Genomic DNA, 22,293 nt, shown 5'->3' with positions numbered 1-22,293 from the left:
TTCCCTGGTTGAACTTGATGGACATATGTCTTTTTTCGACCGTACTAACTATGTAAGGAGGCCTCACTCCACGACCTAAAAGAAGAATAAAATGGTAAACTGGCACACTTTTGTCCTTCTTTGGGAGAATTGTGCCACGACATCGCTGTGCTTATGCTGAGAGGAGCCTGTTGTACAGTGCTTCAACGTAGTGTGAAATAATCCTAGGACTGTACAGTGAGTGGTTATATCATAGTATTATCTGTGGCCTTAAAAATAAACAAATGTATTACGACGAGGATGGGATTCGAACCCACGCATGCAGAGCACAATGGATTAGCAGTCCATCGCCTTAACCACTCGGCCACCTCGTCCTTGTTGGAGGCTTCTTGTTGGAGGCTTCTTGTTGGAGGCTTCTTGTTGGAGGCTTCCTGTTGGAGGCTTCCTGTTGGAGGCTTCCTGTTGGAGGCTTCCTGTTGGAGGCTTCCTGTTGGAGGCTTCCTGTTGGGGGACATTTTGGTTAGGGCCTATACAGAGTCAAAGCATGTCCTTCTTCAAAGTTGGGCATCTAGGCACTGGGGATGTGTTTATCTTGATGAACAGGTATTCACCCAATCAGTTGTCTGAAAAAACAGCAAAATGTATCTTCTATGCTAGTGAGTAGATGGAAGGTACGGACACAGACCGCTAATAATCCACCTTGTAAAACATTCGTATGAGGCTTCTTTCACACTACTGTCATGTTCCTGCATTTTGACAGCCGTTTTTCTCCTGAAAGAGGTCATGAAAAAATAGACAAAATAACTGAACATAACGGATGCTAACAGATGACCAATGTCCGTTATTTTAATGGGCGTTCTGTCAAAATAATGGACATGTTCCATCCGTTATCACCCGTTATTTCATCCGTCATGCACCGTTATTGTCCATTATTTCATGTCCGTTTTAACCCCTTCAGGTTGTTGTTGCTGTACTGGGCATACTCAGTAGTAATAACGGATAATAACGGAAGGTGAAAATAACGGGCACTAACGGATGTTCTTTGTGAACATCCGTCAGCCATGGACAATGTTAAAATTTTAACGTCTATTTTTCCACTGTTATTTTTGACGGGACCAAAAATGGTGCATGGACCGTTATTTGCATCATCAAAAATTATGGACATTAGTCATAATGGGACATAACTGATGCTAAAGGATAGTTGACATGAATGGGATTTTATGACAGACGGACTGAAGTTAATGACGGGAGTTTTTGCAGGAGCATAATGGTAGTGTGAAAGGGGCCTCATATGTATGGCGGTGTATGGTGCTGTATGGCAGCTCTCCCTAAGCTAGTTTGGATGAGATCTCAGTGTGGTTGCCGATACTGACTATACTCTCTATTGTTAGTGAGGTTATTTCTAATCTGTTCCTCCTTATGGGGGAAAGAGACATGATGAATGGAGGGGGCTGAGTGTGTGATTACATCAATCTCCTGCAAATCCCTGAATGACAACTCAGGGTGTGTGACATTCTGACACCAAATCTTCTAGCAATATTAAAGTTGTTAAAATAGTAGAAAAGATTTTGATGTTTTGCATGGTGTATGAATTGTCGCTAGTTCATTTTTTTTTTAAACTACTGGGCAAACATATGGGGAGGTAGGGGAAGCAGAGGGGCGTTAATCCTCTTCTTCATCGACGTCCGGACAGTCGAAGATGGAATAGTCTCTAAGCTGGCTATGGACCAGCCTGCTGCAGTCCTGGATGGACATGTTCTCCCTGTTGTAGATGAGGCGATTTCTGGCCACACATATAACATCCTTAAAACAGTTCATAAGGCGCCAGGCCTCCTGGATGGCCTCCATGTCGTGAACCCCAGGAAAAAGTCCATAAAGCAACAAATGGTATGATAGGTTGTTCCTGGGTACAGAGTCTCTAAGTTTCAGTTCCAAGGCGTTCAACAGACCCTGCACAAAGGGGCACTGCCAAAAGATGTGCATAGATGTTTCCTCCACATAGTGGCACCTGGGGCAGTACCTGGTTTTGCACAGGCCACGGACATGCATAAATGACCTCAGAGATAGTCCCCCCTGAATGGCCATCCATGACAAGCCCTTGTGTCCATTGGTTAGCCTGGCAGAGGCTACATTGTCCCAAACAGTCTCTGCAGTGGCCTTAGGGGGCCCTGGAATGAGCTCCAGCAACCTCTGATGAGCTTGTAAACAGTCTTAGGCTTTCACAAGTCGGGCTTGAGTTCCTCCAGTTTGTGTTCCCCTATGAACCAGACGACATCCCCATAGAACCAGGGAGTGCACCAGTTGTAAGGGATTGAGCTGTCCCACATGTCCCAGCCGATCCTCTTCCAGTGGTGCAGGAGAAACAGGCGGGACATGGACCTGCCCATGGAGCCTTTCTTTTCGACCAAAGTCCTCTGCACGCTGACACATGCAAAAGAAGACCGCAGCAGAGTGGGGATATCGGGTACTCCCTTTCCACCGTTGCTGGGCTCCTTGTACATAACAGTCCTTTTAACTCTGTCCATTTTTCCCCAGATGAAGTGAAACACGGTCCGGGTGATGGCCCTGCAAATGGTGGCAAGGGGGGGCCATGCCTGTGTGGTGTACTGTAGCACAGGCAAAACTTCACTCCACAGTACAAGTGTTTTGCCCTCAATCGAGAGCTGCCTGGTACTCCAAAGTGCGATCTTTGAGTTCATTTTAGCAATTCGGTCTTGCCAGGACTTGAGGGCCGCGCCTTCCTTCCCGAACCAGACTCCGAGGATTTGGATGAAGTCTGGTTTAACAGTAAAAGGGAAGGGGGCGGAAGATGCCAGGTGCCATTGCCTGAAGAGCATAGCTTCTGACTTCCCACAGTTGACTTTTGATGGCTTTATTATTTGCTTATATGCACATGTTTTTCTCAAACTTATTTTGTTGTACACCTTAAAGAAATTTCAATAAACATTTTTTAAAACCTTAAAAAGTATAGCCAAGAAGAGGGGTAAAGTTGAAATTTTAATTAAAAAAATGCTCTAAATAGTCAGGTAAGCTCAGATAAACCACAGCTCAATACCACGGCTCAATACCACGGCTCAATACCTGCGTGCACGATTTCTGAACCCTCCTTTGTTTTACCAGTGTGCTGCTCTTCTTGGAGTTATCAGGATTTAATGAAGTTATGAATATGATATAAATGTATGGACTACAATTTACGACTTGTGGCCTACAACATGAGAAACAAATAGTCCCAAGAGTGAATTTCACATTTTGGGCACTTATCAGTTTTATTAGAGTCCATCCTACACATGTGTACACATATGTCATAAAAAAACTGTTCACAATTAATTATAAAAAATTATGAAATAAAGTCACTAAATCTCGGATTGCACTTAACAGCATTTCTATCAGTCTCCTCCCAGTGAATATCCACAGTGTCTCCAAATTCTAATTGATTTATCTATAACCAATTTTTTCCAGTGTGCCGTTAATCCCTCGTCTGGGAGCATAAATGACTGTGATGGGTTTACCCATGGGCACTGCAGAAGAAATGCGTAGTAATAGCCGGAGGGTAGAGAAGTAAGACACATAGCTCTTGTTTGATCATGACGGGGACTGCTCTTTGTTGTTGGTTTTCCACTATTGCTAGTAAAGGTGGTGAACTAAGCCACCCCTTCCCCCTCTATCATGTCTAAGTTGCTTAACTAAGGCTGGCTTTAGGGGGTAGCATACTGGGTAATTACCTAGGGTCTCAATCTGAATTTACCATTCACCTCTTCACCGTAGACGACTAGCCCTCACCCAACACTTTTTATTTTCTGTACTTTCTGCTAATGCTGGACATATTAAAGGGGTACTCCCGTGGAAAGCTTTTTTTTTTTAATCAACTGGTGCCAGAAAGTTAAATAGATTTGTAAACCACTTCTATTAAAAAATCTTAATCCTTCCAGTACTTTTTTTGGGCTGTATACTAAAGAGAAATCCAAAAAAGAAATGCATTTCCTCTGATGTCATGACCACAGTGCTCTGCTGACCTCTGCTGTCCATTTTAGGAACTGTCAAGAACAGCATATGTTTGCTATGGGGATTTTCTCCTGCTCTGGACAGTTCCTAAAATGGACAGCAGAGGTGAGTAGAGAGCTGAGAGGTCAGCAGAGAGCACTGTGGTCATGACATCAGAGGAAATGCATTTATTTTTGGGATTTCTCTTTAGTATACAGCCCCTAAAAAGTACTGGAAGGATTAAGATTTTTTAATAGAAGTAATTTTGCAAATCTGTTTAACTTTCTGGCACTAGCCACAGAAGAAACTGGAAGAAAAGATTCGCCTCGGACGTCAGAAGATAGGAAGGACAGAAGCAAGAACACACCCCCCGACATCCCACTTACCGAACACAACATGGCGGAGGCCGAGGTTACACAGCAAGCCGCTGGAAGAAAAAGGGGCCAGCTTCCGGATCTTCACAAAAGGTAAGAAAATACATATATACATAATCACAACACACATAAAAAAAAACACATACTTATACACACATAACACACAAACATAATAACAAAAAACAGTATAAACAATGCATGTCAGGGAAAGTTCCAACTGTGAATGCCTGACATATACATATGATGAATGCCACTTACTGTAGGGTCTAGTAACAGGACATATATGTCCTTTTGCTCAATTCAGCTCAATGGAATAGCACAGAGGTCTGCTCTTTTCCATTAAGGAGGCCTCTCTCCACGTCCTAAAAGAAGAATAAAATGGTAAACTGGCACACTTTTGTCCTTCTTTGGGAGAATTGTGCTGCGACAATGCTGTGCTTATGCTGAGAGGAGCCTGTTGTACAGTGCTTCAACGTAGTGTGAAATAATCCTAGGACTGTACAGTGAGTGGTTATATCATAGTATATGTTGCCTTAAAAATAAACAAAAGTAATACGACGAGGATGGGATTCGAACCCACGCGTGAAGAGCACAATGGATTAGCAGTCCATCGCCTTAACCACTCGGCCACCTCGTCCCTGTTGGAGGCTTCCTGTTGGAGGCTTCCTGTTGGAGGCTTCCTGTTGGAGGCTTCCTGTTGGAGGCTTCCTGTTTGTTTGTTGGAGGCTTCCTGTTGGAGGCTTCCTGTTGTTGGAGGCTTCCTGTTGTTGGAGGCTTCCTGTTTGTTTGTTGGAGGCTTCCTGTTGGGGGACATTTTGGTTAGGGCCTATACAGAGTCAAAGCATGTCCTTCTTCAAAGTTGGGCATCTAGGCACTGGGGTTGTGTTTATCTTGATGAACAGGTATTCACCCAATCAGTTGTCTGAAAAAGTATCATAGTATATGTGGCCTTAAAAATAAACAAAAGTAATACGACGAGGATGGGATTCGAACCCACGCGTGCAGAGCACAATGGATTAGCAGTCCATCGCCTTAACCACTCGGCCACCTCATCCCTGTTGAAGGCTGCCTGTTGGAGGCTGCCTGTTGGAGGCTGCCTGTTGGAGGCTTCCTGTTGGAGGCTTCCTGTTGTTGGAGGCTTCCTGTTGTTGGAGGCTTCCTGTTGTTGGAGGCTTCCTGTTGTTGGAGGCTTCCTGTTTGTTTGTTGGAGGCTTCCTGTTGGAGGCTTCCTGTTGTTGGAGGCTTCCTGTTTGTTTGTTGGAGGCTTCCTGTTGGGGGACATTTTGGTTAGGGCCTATACAGAGTCAAAGCATGTCCTTCTTCAAAGTTGGGCATCTAGGCACTGGGGTTGTGTTTATCTTGATGAACAGGTATTCACCCAATCAGTTGTCTGAAAAAACAGCAAAATGTATCTTCTATGCTAGTGAGTAGATGGAAGGTAGGGACTCAGACCGCTAATAATCCACCTTGTAAAACATTTGTATGAGGCACTACTGTCATGTTCCTGCATTTTGACAGCCGGTTTTCTCCTGAAAGAGGTCATGAAAAAATAGACAAAATAACTGAACATAATGGATGCTAACAGATGACCAATGTCCGTTATTTTAATGGGCATTCTGTCAAAATAATGGACATGTTCCATCTGTTATCACCCGTTATTTCATCCGTCATGCACCATTATTGTCCATTATTTTATGTCCGTTTTAACCCCTTCAGGTTGTTGTTGCTGTACTGGGCATGCTCAGTAGTAATAACGGATAATAACGGAAGGTGAAAATAACGGGCACTAACGGATGTTCTTTGTGAACATCCGTCAGCCATGGACAATGTTAAAATTTTAATGTCTATTATTCCACTTTTATTTTTGACGGGACCAAAAATGGTGCATGGACCGTTATTTGCATCATCAAAAATTATGGACTTTAGTCATAACGGGACATAACTGATGCTAAAGGATAGTTGACATGAATGGGATTTTATGACAGACGGACTGAAGTTCATGACGGGAGTTTTTGCAGGAGCATAACGGTAGTGTGAAAGGGGCCTCATATGTATGGCGGTGTATGGTGCTGTATGGCGGCTCTCCCTAAGCTAGTTTAGATGAGATCTCAGTGTGGTTGCCGATGCTGACTATACTCTCTATTGTTAGTGAGGTTATTTCTAATCTGTTCCTCCTTATGGAGGCATTATGAATGGAGGAGGCTGAGTGTGTGATTACATTAATCTCCTGCAAATCCCTGAATGGCAACTCAGGGTGTGTGACATTCTGACACCAAATCTTCTAGCAATATTAAAGTTGTTAAAATAGTAGAAAAGATTTTGATGTTTTGCATGGTGTATGAATTGTCGCTAGTTCATTTTTTTTAAACTACTGGGCAAACATATGGGGAGGTAGGGGAAGCAGAGGGGCGTTAATCCTCTTCTTCATCGACGTCCAGAAAGTCCAAGATGGAATAGTCTCTAAGCTGGCTGTGGATCAGCCTTCTGCAGTCCTGGACGGACATGTTCTCCCTGTTGTAGATGAGGCAATTCCTGGCCAGCCATATAGCATCCTTAAAACAGTTCATAAGGTGCCAGGCCTCCTGGATGGCCTCCATGTCGTGAACCCCAGGAAAAAGTCCATAAAGCAACGAATGGTATGATAGGTTGTTCCTGGGTACAGAGTCTCTAATTTCCAGTTCCAAGGCGTTCAACAGACCCTGCACAAAGGGGCACTGCCAAAAGATGTGCATAGATGTTTCCTCAACATAGTGGCACCTGGGACAGTACCTGATTTTGCACAGGCCATGCACATGCATAAATGACCTCAGAGATAGTCCCCCCTGAATGGCCATCCATGACAAGCCCTTGTGTCCATTGGTTAGCCAGGCAGAGGCTACATTGTCCCAAACAGTCTCTGCAGTGGCCTTAGGGGGCCCTGGAATGAGCTCCAGCAACCTCTGATGAGCTTGTAAACAGTCTTAGGCTTTCACAAGTTGGGCTTGAGTCCCTCCAGTTTGTGTTCCCCTATGAACCAGACGACATCCCCATAGAACCAGGGAGTGCACCAGTTGTAAGGGATTGAGCTGTCCCACTTGTCCCAGCCTTTCCTCTTCCAGTGGTGCAGGAGAAACAGGCGGGACATGGACCTGCCCATGGAGCCTTTCTTTTCGACCAAAGTCCTCTGCATGCTGACACATGCAAAAGAAGACCGCAGCAGAGTGGGGATATCGGGTACTCCCTTTCCACCGTTGCTGGGCTCCTTGTACATAACAGTCCTTTTAACTCTGTCCATTTTTCCCCAGATGAAGTGAAACACGGTCCGGGTGATGGCCCTGCAAATGGTGGCAACCCCCTTGCCACCATTTGCAGGGCCATCACCCGGACCGTGTTTCACTTCATCTGGGGAAAAATGGACAGAGTTAAACGGACTGTTATGTACAAGGAGCCCAGCAACGGCCGTGCCTGTGTGGTGTACTGTAGCACAGGCAAAACTTCACTCCACAGTACAAGTGTTTTGTCCTCAATCGAGAGCTGCCTGGTACTCCAAAGTGCGATCTTTGAGTTCATTTTAGCAATTCGGTCTTGCCAGGACTTGAGGGCCGCGCCTTCCTTCCCGAACCAGACTCCGAGGATTTGGATGAAGTCTGGTTTAACAGTAAAAGGGAAGGGGGCGGAAGATGCCAGGTGCCATTCCCTAAAGAGCATATCTTCTGACTTCCCACAGTAGACTTTTGCCCCCGAAGCTCTGCCGAAGTCCTCGCAGGTCTGGACAAATGCAGTCACCTAACGCCGATCAGCGCAGAAGACAGTCATGTCGTCCATTTAGAGCGAGCACCTGACCTCGTAGTGATCTGGTCCCTCAGATCTCACCATTCTGTCGGATAGACTCAGCAAAGAGCTTTATAACACAAACAAAAAGAAGAGGTCAGTCTTCCAGCCGTTCACCAGCACCATGCTGCAAATGTCAAGATACATCACGTTAACATACAAGCAAAACATCTTCCCCATACCCAGCTTGCGCAAACCCCTGCCCACGAAAGACACGATCAAATGCCTTCTCCCAGTCTAGACTGACTAGGGCAGTGCGGGCACAATGGTCCTAGATGTAATAGACCGTGTCTCTCACAGTCCATTACATCTAGGGCAAGGCTCTCGGCATATATCAAACAACAAAGCATACAGGAAGGAGGTTAGGAAAGAAGGGCATAGGGAGAGGAGTACAACAGTGACTGCTGCAGGGTGGGATGGTCCCACAACACCCCTGGAGACTGCTGCTGACACACTAGTTCGTCATGACACCCAGATCGGAAATCCCTGTCCTACACAAAATCTGTTGTAATTAACAAAATTCTTCCAACAAGGATGAGATTGGAACCCACACATGCAGAGCACAATGGCCACCTCGTCCCTTTAGACAGCGTATGATGGCTGTCAGGACTATTCCAGTTATGATATTAGCTGTTGGGCACCATTTTGGTTCTACCAGCGTCTATGGGCATATAGGTACTGAGGGGGTTTATTTAGCTAAACAAGTAGTCACCCAATCAGTTGTCCAATAAACCAGCCAATTGTAGCCTCTTTGCTAATGAGCAGGTGAATGGTTGGGATACTTACCGCTAAGAATTGATATTATTATATAATATGTTTTGTAATTAGAATTCACGAGGGCAATCACGTGACTGATGACGTTATTATAGTGCATATAGTAGTGATCGTATATGGCAGCTCTCCCTAAACTAGTTCGGGTGAGATCTCGATGTGGTTGCCGGTGCGGATTACACTCTCTGTTGTTAGTGAAATTAATCCTTACCTGTTACTCCTTATGGAGAACTAGAACTGATGCTGCTTAGCCTTTTTGGTTAAGGGTCAAGTGTAGTACCTTCCTGTTGATATGGAAGACCACACAGAATAGTGCAGCTGTACTGTGGCTAGACAGTGGACCCTGAAGCAACCTGGATCTTGCCCTAAGGTTCAGGTAGAGGGAAGACTAAGGTGCAAAAGTGCCCTGGGAGTGGTGACCCCCCAGGGTGCTGGAACTCACTTAGGAGTAGTGACCCCACTTGATGGATAGCATGCATTTTATCTCTCACTATTCTGAGCATTCATTTTTATAGATGTTGGGGCAACTATCATACTGTGCACATCCACTTATTTATTTTATACTTTTATTTTTTTGGTCACTGCTCATGTTTGTGTTCTCTTTATGTACACTAGGATTTGGTCAGGGTGCGGTAGCCCTTCTGGGTGTCCCTCCTGCCGGTGTAGGAGAGGTTTGTGTGGCCATCAGGTTTCTCACCTCCCTGCCATGCCCCATGGCATTCCTGCTTTGACAGAAATGCCAAACTGGTTTTTACTGGTTCCTCAGTGGCAACTTGGTTAACGCCTAGTTGTTCTCCAGGAACACTTTTCGGTCTCTGAGTAGCTTCGGCGAAAGGGGACATTGTACCTGGAACCTTGCAGGTGCCTTTGGCCTGGAGGCGAAGGGTTTGGTTTAATAGTTAGTTGACCTCGTGGTGCAACGGTAGCATGTCTACAGAACAGAAGGTTGCGTGTTCAAATCACGTGGGGGTCTTAGGGCTTTTTACAATTTTTTTTATGGCAATTTAATCTGTTAAGGATGAAGGGCATACAGGTACTTCCTTGCGTCCTGGTACTTTAGGACCAAGGGCGTACCTGTACACCTGAATCCTTAAGTGCCTTTGAAGCAAGTGCAGGAGCTGTGCTCGTTTCAGAGAAGTGAATGTCAGCTACTATCAGTAGTCTCACACTCACTGCTTATGCCGAGCAGCAGCAATCCCGCCGCTGCCCGGCATTTAACCCTTTAGACACCGTGATTTTGATCACGCCATCTAAAGTGAAAGATGTCAGCAGCTCAGTGGAGCTCATGGAACCCCCACAACGTGAACATAGGGGTTCCGTGAGCCAAAATTAGGGCCCCCTTACCTGCCTCCTGCAGCCCGATCGCCGATTCAGTGAATTTCCATTATTTTCCCATTTAACAAAAAAATAAAAAAATAAATGACCATGCTTGGTATCGCCATGTGCAAATGTCCAAACTATTAAAACATAATGTTTATGATCCCGTACGGTAAATAGAGTAAACGTAACAAAAATACCAAACATCAAAAATTCAGATTTTTAATCACATCATATATTGGCAAAAAATTAATAAAAAGTGATTAAAAAGCTGAATTTTTATGCATACCAATTTTATTAAAGTTTGCATTTTTTTTTTATAGTACAATAATAGAAAAACTATCAATGGATTATTTTTACCATAAAGTGCACTGCGTAAAAAACAAACCCCCAAAAGCTGCAAAATTGCCAGCAAAAAATATTTATTTTGGTTGCGCCGTACATTTTATGGTAAAATGAAAGATGTCATTACATTTAGTTGACGGTTTAAAGGACATTTGAAATTTTTTTACTCTAATTAGAGACTATTGCATCAATCATTATTTGTTTGCGCAAAATACTACAAAATACTTTATAGTGATATAAGAATTGCATTTTAATTCAGCAGCAGTCCTCAATATATTTTATTTTATATGCTTTACTGTATTGTATAACTTTTTTATACATCACCATATACCGTATTTATTGGCGTATAACACGCACTTTTTAGGCTAACATTTTTAGCCTAAAGTCTACCTGCGTGTTATACGCCGATAAGCTGCTGCAGTTCAATGATTTAAAGCGGGTGCTTTAAATCAATGAACTGCAGCGGCTTTGCAGGTGCAGAGACAGCCACCGCTGCCGGCTTCTCTGCCCCTGCCTGTCCTGGGGTCTAGAGCCCTGCTGCCGGCCCTTCTCTCCCCCTGGCTATCAGTGCCACTGGCCGTTCTCTCCCCCTGACTATCGGTGTCGGCGCCCCATTGCCGGTGCCGATAGCCAGGGGGAGAGAAGGGGCAGCGGCACCCATTGCCAGCGCCGCTGCCCCGTTGCCTCCCCCATCCCCGGTTGTATAATTATCTGTTGCCAGGGTCGGGTCCGTGCTGCTTCAGGCCTCCAGTGTGCGTCCCCTGCGTCGTTGCTATGCGCTGCGAGACGCAATGACGTCACTCGTCATTGCGCCGCGCCGTGCAGCACATAGCAACGACGCAGGGGACACACACGAGAGGCCTGAAGCAGCGCGGACCCGACCCCGGCAACAGGTAATTATACAACCGGGGATGGGGGAGGCAACGGGTGCCGCTGCCTCTTCTCTCCCCCTGGCTATCGGCACCAGCAATGGGGCGCCTGCACCGATAGTCAGGGGGAGAGAATGGGCAGCGGCGCAGATAGCCAGCGGGAGAGAAGCAGCGGCAGCAGGGCTCTAGACCCCAGGAAAGGCAGGGGGAGAGAAGCTGGCAGCGACGGCCCCTCTCCCCCTGCCTTTCCTGGGGGTGTATCGGGGTATACACATGGACACACACGCACCCTCATTTTACCAAGGATATTTGGGTAAAAAACTTTTTTTACCCAAATATCCTTGGTAAAATGAGGGTGCGTGGTATACCCCGATAAATACGGTAGCTTGAAGTAAGCCACAAGGGCCCTGTGGCTTTTCCCAGACAGCTATATATACATATATAATAACATCAATATTTATTTTTAACAGCTATGCTTATTGTGATTTTATAATAAATAAATAAAAATGTAAATAAATTTATTTTTCAATTATTGAGAACCAGTATCCATTTAACTTTGAGCACCGTCACTTTCTATTTGTCTATTTTAGTACTTTTTACACCTAGACGGCTACTTGCTTAGTTCAAGGTGGTTTGACGAAAGGTGAGCACCTTCCACGCCTTTTTTCTACAGATTTGTAAATTACTTCTATTTAAAAATCTTTATCCTTCCAGTACTTATTAGTTACTGAATAGTGTTGAGCACGAATATTCGTAATGCACATTTTTATGGCGAATATCAGCAATTCGCGATTTCACGAATATTTACAATATAGTGCTATATATTCATAATGACGAATATTCTGGTTTTTGTTGTTGTTTTTTTGTCACATGCAAATGTTCATGCAAATTTTCTTTTTTTTTCACATGCTAATTTTTTATGCAAATTTCCGTTTTACTTTTTTTTCACATGCACATTTTTATGCAAAAATTCTCATGGAAACAAAATGAATGAATATAGCGAATATGCGAATTTCGCAAACATAAGACAAATAATCATCAATATATTCGCGAAATATCGCAAATTCGAATATGGACCCTGCTGCTCATTACTACAGAGGAAATTCATTTCTATTTGGATTTCTTTTCTGTCTGTCCACACGGCTCTCTCCTGACACCTCTGTCCATGTCAGGAACTGTCCAGAGCAGGACAAAAATCCCCATAGCAAACATATGCTGCTCTGGACAGTTCCTAAAATGGTCAGAAAGAAAACTAAATTCAAAAATAAAAAAAATTCCTCTGTAGTATTCAGCAACTAATAAGTACTGGATGGATTAAGATTTTTTAATAGAAGTAATTTACAAATCTGTGTAACTTGCTGGCAGTTGATTAAAAAAAAAATATATATATATATTGTTTTTCCACCAGAGTACCCCTTTAATGCACCATGATTTGAGAGTACCTCATGGCAGCATTAAAAGAAAATGGTAGCCCGCACTATAACTCGATACCCCGGCTTATAGTGCGGTTGAACAGGAGACCGATGCGGGGTCTCAGACTGCTATACCTACCTACAGTCTGGAACCCCAATCCTCCGAAGGTCCCCCTCTTTCAGCACTGACTTGTACTCTGGAGGCGGGCCCGCCGGCTAGATTTAAATATTCATAAGCGTTGGTCACGTGAGTGCTCAGTAAAATATAACATTATTAATCCTGCTTGGTGAATGAATGAATGAAGAAAAACTGAAGAAAAAAAAATTAAGTCAAGTCCCATCTATCTTAAAAGGATACCAATAAAACCCACAGATCACAGTGCAAAACATAAGCACTCAGCTCCATAGATGAGAAAAAAATTACTAAAAATATTTGTAGGGGTAAATAGCATAAAAACTAACGCCAAGAAATGCTTTATTTTTTTTTTTTTTTCCGCACCAACAATTTTTACATTCTTTTTTCATTTTGGTTTGGCAGCATATTTTATAGTAAAATGGTCCTGCTGATGGAATAATAAAAGCTCTAAGAAGGCAAAGAAGGAAATAGGAAAATGCAAAAATTGGCAGTCATTCAGGGGTTAAACTGGAGCCATCCTACGATATATAGCAATTCGGCCAACACTCACTTACTATCATTTTTACTGTTCAGTAATTAGTGTGGGGGGTTGTGTGATTGATCGCTCTTACAAACTGCATCACTGCCACAACCCCCTGCCCCCAATTGTCCTAACAAAGGTCAAAAGAGTGTCCTTTGACCTGTATTTTTTTTTTTTTTTTACTGTGTAGGAAACCGCAGCAGTCTGTGCTCTTCTGTACAGTGGGCGCCAGAAAAAATGCAGACTGTACAGTTTACTTATCTGTGCATGGGGCCAATTGCTATGTACTAAAATAAAAAATAAAATAAAATTTTCCCCATCATTCTGCACTCAATACCTCATATTGACATAATAATAACAGAATGTTACAAATCTTTACTAATTTATTGAAAAGAAAAACTATAATCTTGCATTGTCATAGGTATTCAGACCCTTTCCTCAGGACTTAGACAAAGCCCCTTTGGCAGTGATTCCGGCCTCCAGTCTTCCTGGGGATGAGGCCGCAAGGTTTACACTCCTGGATTTGGGGATGTTCTGCCATTCTTTTCTGCAGATCATCTCAGCTTCTGTTCCATTGGGGTTGGGCTCTGGCTGGGCCACTCAAGAGCATTCACAGAGTTGCTCCTAAGTGGCTTCTGTCTTGTCTTGGCTGTGTGCTTAGGGTCATTGTTTTGTTGGAAGGTGAATCTTCAACCCATTCATAGGTGCAGAACACTATGTTTCCTCCAAACATGATGCTGCCCCCACCATGATCACTGTAGGGATGGTATTGGGCAGATGATGGGCAGTGCCTGGTTTCCTCCAGACATGATGCTGCCCCCACCATGATCACTGTAGGGATGGTATTGGGCAGGTGATGGGCAGTGCCGGGTTTCCCCCAGACATGATGCTGCCCCCACCATGATCACTGTAGGGATGGTATTGGGCAGGTGATGGGCAGTGCCGGGTTTCCCCCAGACATGATGCTGCACCCACCATGATCACTGTAGGGATGGTATTGGGCAGGTGATCGGCAGTGCCTGGTTTCCTCCAGACATGATGCTGCCCCCACCATGATCACTGTAGGGATGGTATTGGGCAGATGATGGGCAGTGCCTGGTTTCCTCCAGACATGATGCTGCCCCCACCATGATCACTGTAGGGATGGTATTGGGCAGGTGATGGGCAGTGCCTGGTTTCCCCCAGACATGATGCTGCCCCCACCATGATCACTGTAGGGATTGTATTGGGCAGGTGATGGGCAGTACCTGGTTTCCTCCAGACATGATGCTGCCCCCACCATGATCACTGTAGGGATGGTATTGGGCAGGTGATGGGCAGTGCCTGGTTTCCCCCAGACATGATGCTGCCCCACCATGATCACTGTAGGGATGGTATTGGGCAGGTGATGGGCAATGCCTGGTTTCCTCCAGACATGATGCTGCCCCCACCATGATCACTGTAGGGATGGTATTGGGCAGGTGATGGGCAGTGCCTGGTTTCCCCCAGACATGATGCTGCCCCCACCATGATCACCGTAGGGATTGTATAGGGCAGGTGATGGGCAGTGCCTGGTTTCCTCCAGACATGATGCTTCCCCACCATGATCACTGTAGGGATGGTATTGGGCAGGTGATGGGCAGTGCCTGGTTTCCTCCAGACATGATGCTGCCCCCACCATGATCACTGTAGGGATGGTATTGGGCAGGTGATGGGCAGTGCCTGGTTTCCTCCAGACATGATGCTGCCCCCACCATGATCACTGTAGGGATGGTATTGGGCAGATGATGGGCAGTGCCTGGTTTCCTCCAGACATGATGCTGCCCCCACCATGATCACTGTAGGGATGGTATTGGGCAGGTGATGGGCAGTGCCTGGTTTCCCCCAGACATGACGCTTAGAATTGAGGCCAAAAACTTCAATTTTGGTTTCATTAGACCAGAGAATTTTGTTTTCTTATAGTTTGAGAGTCCTTTAGATTTCTTTTTGCAAACTTAAAGAACTATGGAGGCTACTTTGCTCTTGGGAACTTTCAATTCAGCAGAAATGTTTTTTCTCCTCTTCTCCAGATCTGTTCCTCCACACGATCATGTCTCTGAGCTCTACGGGCAATTCATTCCACCTCATGACTTGGTTTTACGTGAGACCTTATATAGACAGGGCTACGCCTTTCTGAATCCTATCCAATCAGCTGAATTTACCCCAGGTGACTCCAACCAAGGTGCAGAAACATCTCAGAAATGATCAGGTGAAATAGAAGGAGCCAAAGCAAAATATCAAGTGTCATAGCAAAGGGTCTGAATACTTATGTCCATGCACAATTGTAGTTTTTCCTTTTTTAATAAATGTGCAAAATTTTCTAAAAGCCACAGAATCAAAGAATTATGGGGGAAAAAGTTTTTATATATATTTTTTTTTCATTTAGAGCAACATAACAAAATGTGACAAAGGTGAAAGGGTCTGAAGACTTTCCTAATGTATTGTATGGCTATATAGTGGTATATATGTTGGAGTTATGTGTTGGGGAATATTCCTAACATATACAGTGGTCCCTCAACATACGATGGTAATCCGTTCCAAATGGACCATCGTTTGTTGAAACCATCGTATGTTGAGGGATCCGTGCAATGCAAAGTATAGGATAGTGGTCTACAACCTGCGGACCTCCAGATGTTGCAAAACTACAACAACCAGCTTGCCCGGACAGCCGTTGGCTGTCCGGGCATGCTGGGTGTTGTAGTTTTGCAACATCTGGAGGTCCGCAGGTTGTAGACCACTGTTAGAGGAAGTTGTACTCACCTATCCCCGCCGCCCCGGACCGTCACCCCTCATCACCGCTGCCCGGGATGTCGCCATCCATCGCTGTTGCCTCGTCCCCGACGCTCCGGCAAGGCCTCCGCTTCCCCGGCATCCTCGCTCTCCGTCGCCGCCATCACGTCGCTACGCACGCTGCTCCTATTGGATGACGGGACGGCGTGCGCAGCGTCGTGATGACGATGATGGAGAGCGCCGACGATGCAGGGGATCCCGAAGAGGACGTGCCGGAGTCCCGAGGACAGGTAAGTGATCGTCAGCGGAGCACACGGGGCACCGTAAATGGCTATCCGGTGGCAGCTGAAGCAGTCTGCGCTGCCGGATAGCAATTTATGCGATGGCCCCGACATACAAAAGCATCATATGTTGATGCTGCTTTCAACATGCGATGGACTCTGAGAGGCCATCGTATGTTGAAATGATCGTATGTCGGGGCCATCGTAGGTCGGGGGGTCACTGTATCTCCTACGTATAGTAAAATGCATTGTGTATACAGTATAATTTTAAGATTTATGCTAATTATATGTCACAGGTGCCGAGCCTGACGCACAAGGATAACGCTCATAAATAATCATTATCCTGGGTTATATAACATTAACCTATCCATCTTGTCGGGCAATCATGGTGGATAATTCTAGCTTTTTCTCAATGTTTATAAATGAGCTGACAGGCGTGCTCAAGAGCTGACAATCCAAACCGACTGAAATATATTATTGTGTATGGTCTGCGACATGTGAACATAGACTTAGATCAGGCCAGCCATGTACTGACATCTTTATCATCTCTCCGGTTATTGAATGGGTGTAGTAATGGGTTATAGCCTTGTACCCTGCCCTCACGACATTCCCCTAAACTTTATTGAGAAATTGTGCAAGGCTATTAACCCTTTAGATCCTGCGATCAATTTGATGAGGAGACCGAAGACCCCCCCATGACATCTGCCTCTATCGCACCCAATTTTCTCTCTTCTAAAGGGGTACTCCACTGCTCAGCGTTTGGAACAAACTGTTCCGAACGCTGGAGCTGATGCCGGGAGCTTGTGACGTCATAGCCCCGCCTCCTCATTACGTCATTCCCTGCCCCCTCAATGCAAGTCTATGAGAGGGGGCGTGATGGCTGTCACGCCCCCTCCCATAGACTTGCATTGAGGGGGTGGGCCTGATGTCCTGAGGGGGCGGGGCTGTGACATCACAAGTTCCCGGCGCCGGCTTCAGCGTTCGGAACAGTTTGTTCCAAACGCTGAGCAGCGGAGTACCCCTTTAAGGCTGCTTTGGCAGGCAGATCAAGCAGAGCATCCTTAATAGTGAACAATGCTATGCTATGGCACAGTATTGAACAGTCTCAGCAATCTAAACATTGCATTTAATAGTCCCCTATGGGCACTAAAAAAAAATATATATATGTAAAAAAAAAATATATGTAAATAAACATATGTGGTATCGCCGCGGATGGCAATGACCGAACTATTAAAATATAATGTTAATAAAACCACGCAGCCAATAGCATAAACGAAAGAAAAATACCAAAGTTTAGCAGTGCTGATTTTTGCTCATTTCATATACCATTAAAAAAATAAAAATAAAATAATAATAATAATAAAAAAGCGATCTGAAAATCCTATCAAAACTAAAATGGTACCAATTAAAACTACAGATCATGGCGCAAAAATAACCCTTATACATCTCCGTATATGGTAAAAACAAAGAGTTATAGGGGTCAGAAGAGGACAATCTGAAGCATACTAATTTTACAAAAAGTTATCATTTTTTAAAAGTAGTAAAAGAAAACAAAACCTTTATTCATTTGGTATCCTTGTAATTGTATGGAACTACAGAATAAATAAAGATAATGGCCCTCATTTACTAAGAGTGTCGGGTTTATCTCTGAGTGTTTCTTGATTTACTCCGTGTATTTTTCTCCCTGATTTACTTTATGTGTCGCACGGGGAAAAAAAATTGTGTCGCACGGGTTGGAAATTGTGTCGCAGGGTAATTTGTATATATGCCCCCCACACAGCGCAATCACATGCCCCCAGCAGCGCATGTATATATATATATATCCCCCTCGCACAGTTCTATCATATACCCCCCGCAGCGCATGTGTACATATATATATCCCCCGCATAGCGCTATTATATACCCCCCGCAGCGCATGTGTACATATATATATATCCCCGCATAGCGCTATTATATACCCCCCGCAGTGCATGTGTACATATATATATCCCCGCATAGCGCTATTATATACCCCCCGCAGCGCATGTGTACATATATATATATCCCCCGCATAGCGCTATTATATACCCCCCGCAGTGCATGTGTACATATATATATCCCCGCATAGCGCTATTATATACCCCCCGCAGTGCATGTGTACATATATATATATCCCCCGCATAGCGCTATTATATACCCCCCGCAGTGCATGTGTACATATATATATCCCCGCATAGCGCTATTATATACCCCCCGCAGCGCATGTGTACATATATATATCCCCGCATAGCGCTATTATATACCCCCCGCAGTGCATGTGTACATATATATATCCCCCGCATAGCGCTATTATATACCCCCCGCAGTGCATGTTAACATATATATATATCCCCTGCATAGCGCTATTATATACCCCCCGCAGCGCATGTGTACATATATATATCCCCCGCATAGCGCTATTATATACCCCCCGCAGTGCATGTGTACATATATATATCCCCGCATAGCGCTATTATATACCCCCCGCAGCGCATGTGTACATATATATATCCCCGCATAGCGCTATTATATACCCCCCGCAGTGCATGTGTACATATATATATCCCCCGCATAGCGCTATTATATACCCCCCACAGTGCATGTTAACATATATATATATCCCCTGCATAGCGCTATTATATACCCCCCGCAGTGCATGTGTACATATATATATCCCCCGCATAGCGCTATTATATACCCCCCGCAGTGCATGTTAACATATATATATATCCCCTGCATAGCGCTATTATATACCCCCCGCAGTGCATGTGTACATATATATATCCCCACATAGCGCTATTATATACCCCCCGCAGCGCATGTGTACATATATATATCACCGCATAGCGCTATTATACACCCCCCGCAGCGCATGTGTACATATATATCACCGCAGAGCACTATTATATACCCCCCGCAGTGCATGTGTACATATATATATATATCCCCCCTACATAGCGCTATTATATACCCCCCGCAGCGCATGTGTACATATATATATCCCCGCATAGCGCTATTATATACCCCCCGCAGCGCATGTGTACATATATATATCACCGCATAGCGCTATTATATACCCCCCGCAGCGCATGTGTACATATATATATCACCGCAGAGCACTATTATATACCCCCCGCAGTGCATGTGTACATATATATATATCCCCCCTGCATATCGCTATTATATACCCCTCGCAGCGCATGTAGATATATATTATATATGCCCCGCACAGCGCATCTATATACATATGCCTCTGAAGCGCTAGTAATGACTATTCATGCTTGTCAATGATAGCGCTTCAGAGGCATATGTATTAGAAGCGAAGTGGGGAGCAGACATATAGCGTTATCTGGTCCCCACTTCGCTACAATACATAATCCTCAGCAAACACCAGAGCTGCCCCATCGCCTCCCCCATCCCCGGTGTTATAATTACCTGTTGCCGGGGCCCGGGGTCCGCGATCATTCTGGCTTCGGCGCTGTTGCTGTGCGCTGTCACTGTGCGCACTGACGAGTGACGTCCCCAACGCACGTCGTGACGTCACCATCAGTGCGCACAGTGACAGCGCACAGCAACAGCGCCGAAGCCAGAATGATCGGGGACCCCGGGCCCCGACAACAGGTAATTATAACACCGGGGATGGGGGAGGCGATGGGGCAGCTCTGGTGTTTGCTGAGGATTATGTATTGTAGCGAAGTGGGGACCAGATAACGCTATATGTCTGCTCCCCACTTCGCTTCAATATACATATGCCTCTGAAGCGCTATTAATGACTAATGCAGTGGTCTCCAACCTGCGGACCTCCAGATGTTGCAAAACTACAACTCCCAGAATGTCCGGAAAGCCAACGGCTGTGCGGGGCATATATAATATATATCTACATGCACTGCGGGGGGTATATAATAGCGCTATGGGGGGGGGTATATATATGTGTACACATGCGCTGCGGGGGGTATATAATCACGCTGTGCGGGGGGTATATATATGTATGTACATATGTGCTGGGGGGGGTATATAATAGCGCTGTGCAGGGGTATATATATGTATGTACATATGTGCTGCGGGGGGTATATAATAGCGCTGTGCGGGGGTATATATATATGTATGTACACATGCGCTGCGGGGGGTATATAATAGCGCTGTGCGGGGGTATATATATATGTATGTACACATGCGCTGCGGGGGGTATATAATAGCGCTGTGCGGGGGGTATATATATATATGTTTGTACACATGCGCTGCGGCAGGGGACAAGACATATGGCAAAGCAGGGGGCAAGATATATATAGAAGCTCTGGGGACATATACAAAACCCCCAGCAATTCTATATACCTTTCCCCACCACAGCTCGCAGGGATCCCTGATTGGCTCTTCAGTACCAGCCATTCAAGGATCCCGGCAGGGAATTTGAAAATGAAAGTGAAATACATCGTACATCGCTGGGGAGCGGAGCATGCCGCCCGCTCCCCTGCTTAATAACTTTTGAGCGGATCGGGTCTCAGAAGTGAGACCCGATGCGATCAACCTCTTAGCCCCTGTACTACTACCCCCAACATGGAACAGACCCTGTTCCATGATGGGGGTAGGATTCACTCGGTTTTCAGTTATTTCTGTCGGGTTTTAGTGAAGAAAAATTCACAGGTTTTCCTGTGAGTTTTTCCTCATACTCCGAGTGTTTTTTCTTTTTTGTCGGGAACACGCCCCTTTTTGTGATAACCACGCCCATTTTGACGGGTTTCAAAAACACTCGGAGTGATGATATATTTTGTCGGGCTATGCGACACAAATTTGGTCACACAACCCGACAAAAAAAGTTGACATTAGTAAATGAGGGCTAATGTGTAATTTTTAACCATAAAGCGCACTGTGTAAAAATGAAAACGCCCAAAAGTTTTTTCAATTCCCCCCCTCCCCCCCCCCCAAATCATTTTTAGGGGCTTCAGCGGTGGATTTTATGGCAAAATGATTGAGGTTATAACAAAGTCAAATTGGCAGAGCAAAAATCAAGCCTCTTATGGGTCTGTAGGTGGAACATTGAAAGAGTTATTATGATTATTAAAAGGTGAGGAGGAAAAACAAAAACGCAAAAAGGAAAAATCTGCAACCTCAAGGGGTTAAATGGGGCTCAAACATACCTTATGGTGCAGTTTACTTTGCAGTGGAGGCATATTTGGCTTTGGTGTTTTGTGGTACTTTCCCATTACAGCATTTTTACAGATTTTCTGAAGTTGCTTTAAGAATTGCAGGACCGATCGCGGTGATGCCCTGTATTAACCCTTCAGACGCGGCGATCAAAGCTGACCGCCGCGTCTGAAGCGAAAGTGACACTAACCCGGCTGTTCAGCGATTTCACCGCGCCGGTCCCGAACAGCCCGACTGAATAGCCGGGTTAGTGCTTACAGGACACCGGGAGGGACCTTACCTGCCTCCTCGGTGTCTTCTCCGTTCAGGGATTCCCTGTATGGCCGGCGCTCTCCTTCCTCGTCATCACGTCGTCGCGTACGTGCGTCGGCGTGCGTAACGACGAGATGACGGAGAGCGAGGATACCCGCCGGCAGCAGGGACGTTCCGGAGCGACGGGGACACGGCGACAGCGATGGAGCGACATCCAGGGCAGCGGTGACGGGTCCGGAGCGGCGGGGACACGTGAGTATTACCTCCTATGCAGTGGTCTTCAATCTGCGGACCTCCAGATGTTGCAAAACTACAACTCCCAGCATGCCCGGACAGCC

At 45.3% G+C, this 22,293-nt stretch overlaps 5 non-coding genes across 5 annotated transcripts; 2 read left to right on the top strand and 3 right to left on the bottom strand.

Moving 5' to 3' along the window:
- Positions 1 to 271: 271 nt before the first annotated feature.
- TRNAS-GCU (transfer RNA serine (anticodon GCU)) lies at positions 272 to 353 on the bottom strand. The gene has a single exon. It is a non-coding gene; the product is annotated as a tRNA-Ser (tRNA).
- Positions 354 to 1,363: 1,010 nt separating this feature from the next.
- Positions 1,364 to 1,499, top strand: LOC130268156 (U8 small nucleolar RNA). Its single transcript, XR_008843513.1, has one exon. It is a non-coding gene; the product is annotated as a U8 small nucleolar RNA (small nucleolar RNA).
- Positions 1,500 to 4,889: 3,390 nt separating this feature from the next.
- On the bottom strand, positions 4,890 to 4,971 carry TRNAS-GCU (transfer RNA serine (anticodon GCU)). Its single transcript has one exon. It is a non-coding gene; the product is annotated as a tRNA-Ser (tRNA).
- Positions 4,972 to 5,306: 335 nt separating this feature from the next.
- Positions 5,307 to 5,388, bottom strand: TRNAS-GCU (transfer RNA serine (anticodon GCU)). The gene has a single exon. It is a non-coding gene; the product is annotated as a tRNA-Ser (tRNA).
- A 1,088-nt stretch (positions 5,389 to 6,476) lies between these two features.
- Positions 6,477 to 6,605, top strand: LOC130268157 (U8 small nucleolar RNA). The gene has a single exon (XR_008843514.1). It is a non-coding gene; the product is annotated as a U8 small nucleolar RNA (small nucleolar RNA).
- Positions 6,606 to 22,293: the final 15,688 nt, after the last annotated feature.

Source organism: Hyla sarda, chromosome 4 (assembly GCF_029499605.1).
Source record: "Hyla sarda isolate aHylSar1 chromosome 4, aHylSar1.hap1, whole genome shotgun sequence".
In the NCBI taxonomy this organism is placed as follows: Eukaryota; Metazoa; Chordata; class Amphibia; order Anura; family Hylidae; genus Hyla; species Hyla sarda.
Note: the sequence above shows the minus strand (reverse complement) of the source record. Positions and strands in the feature narration are given on the sequence as shown.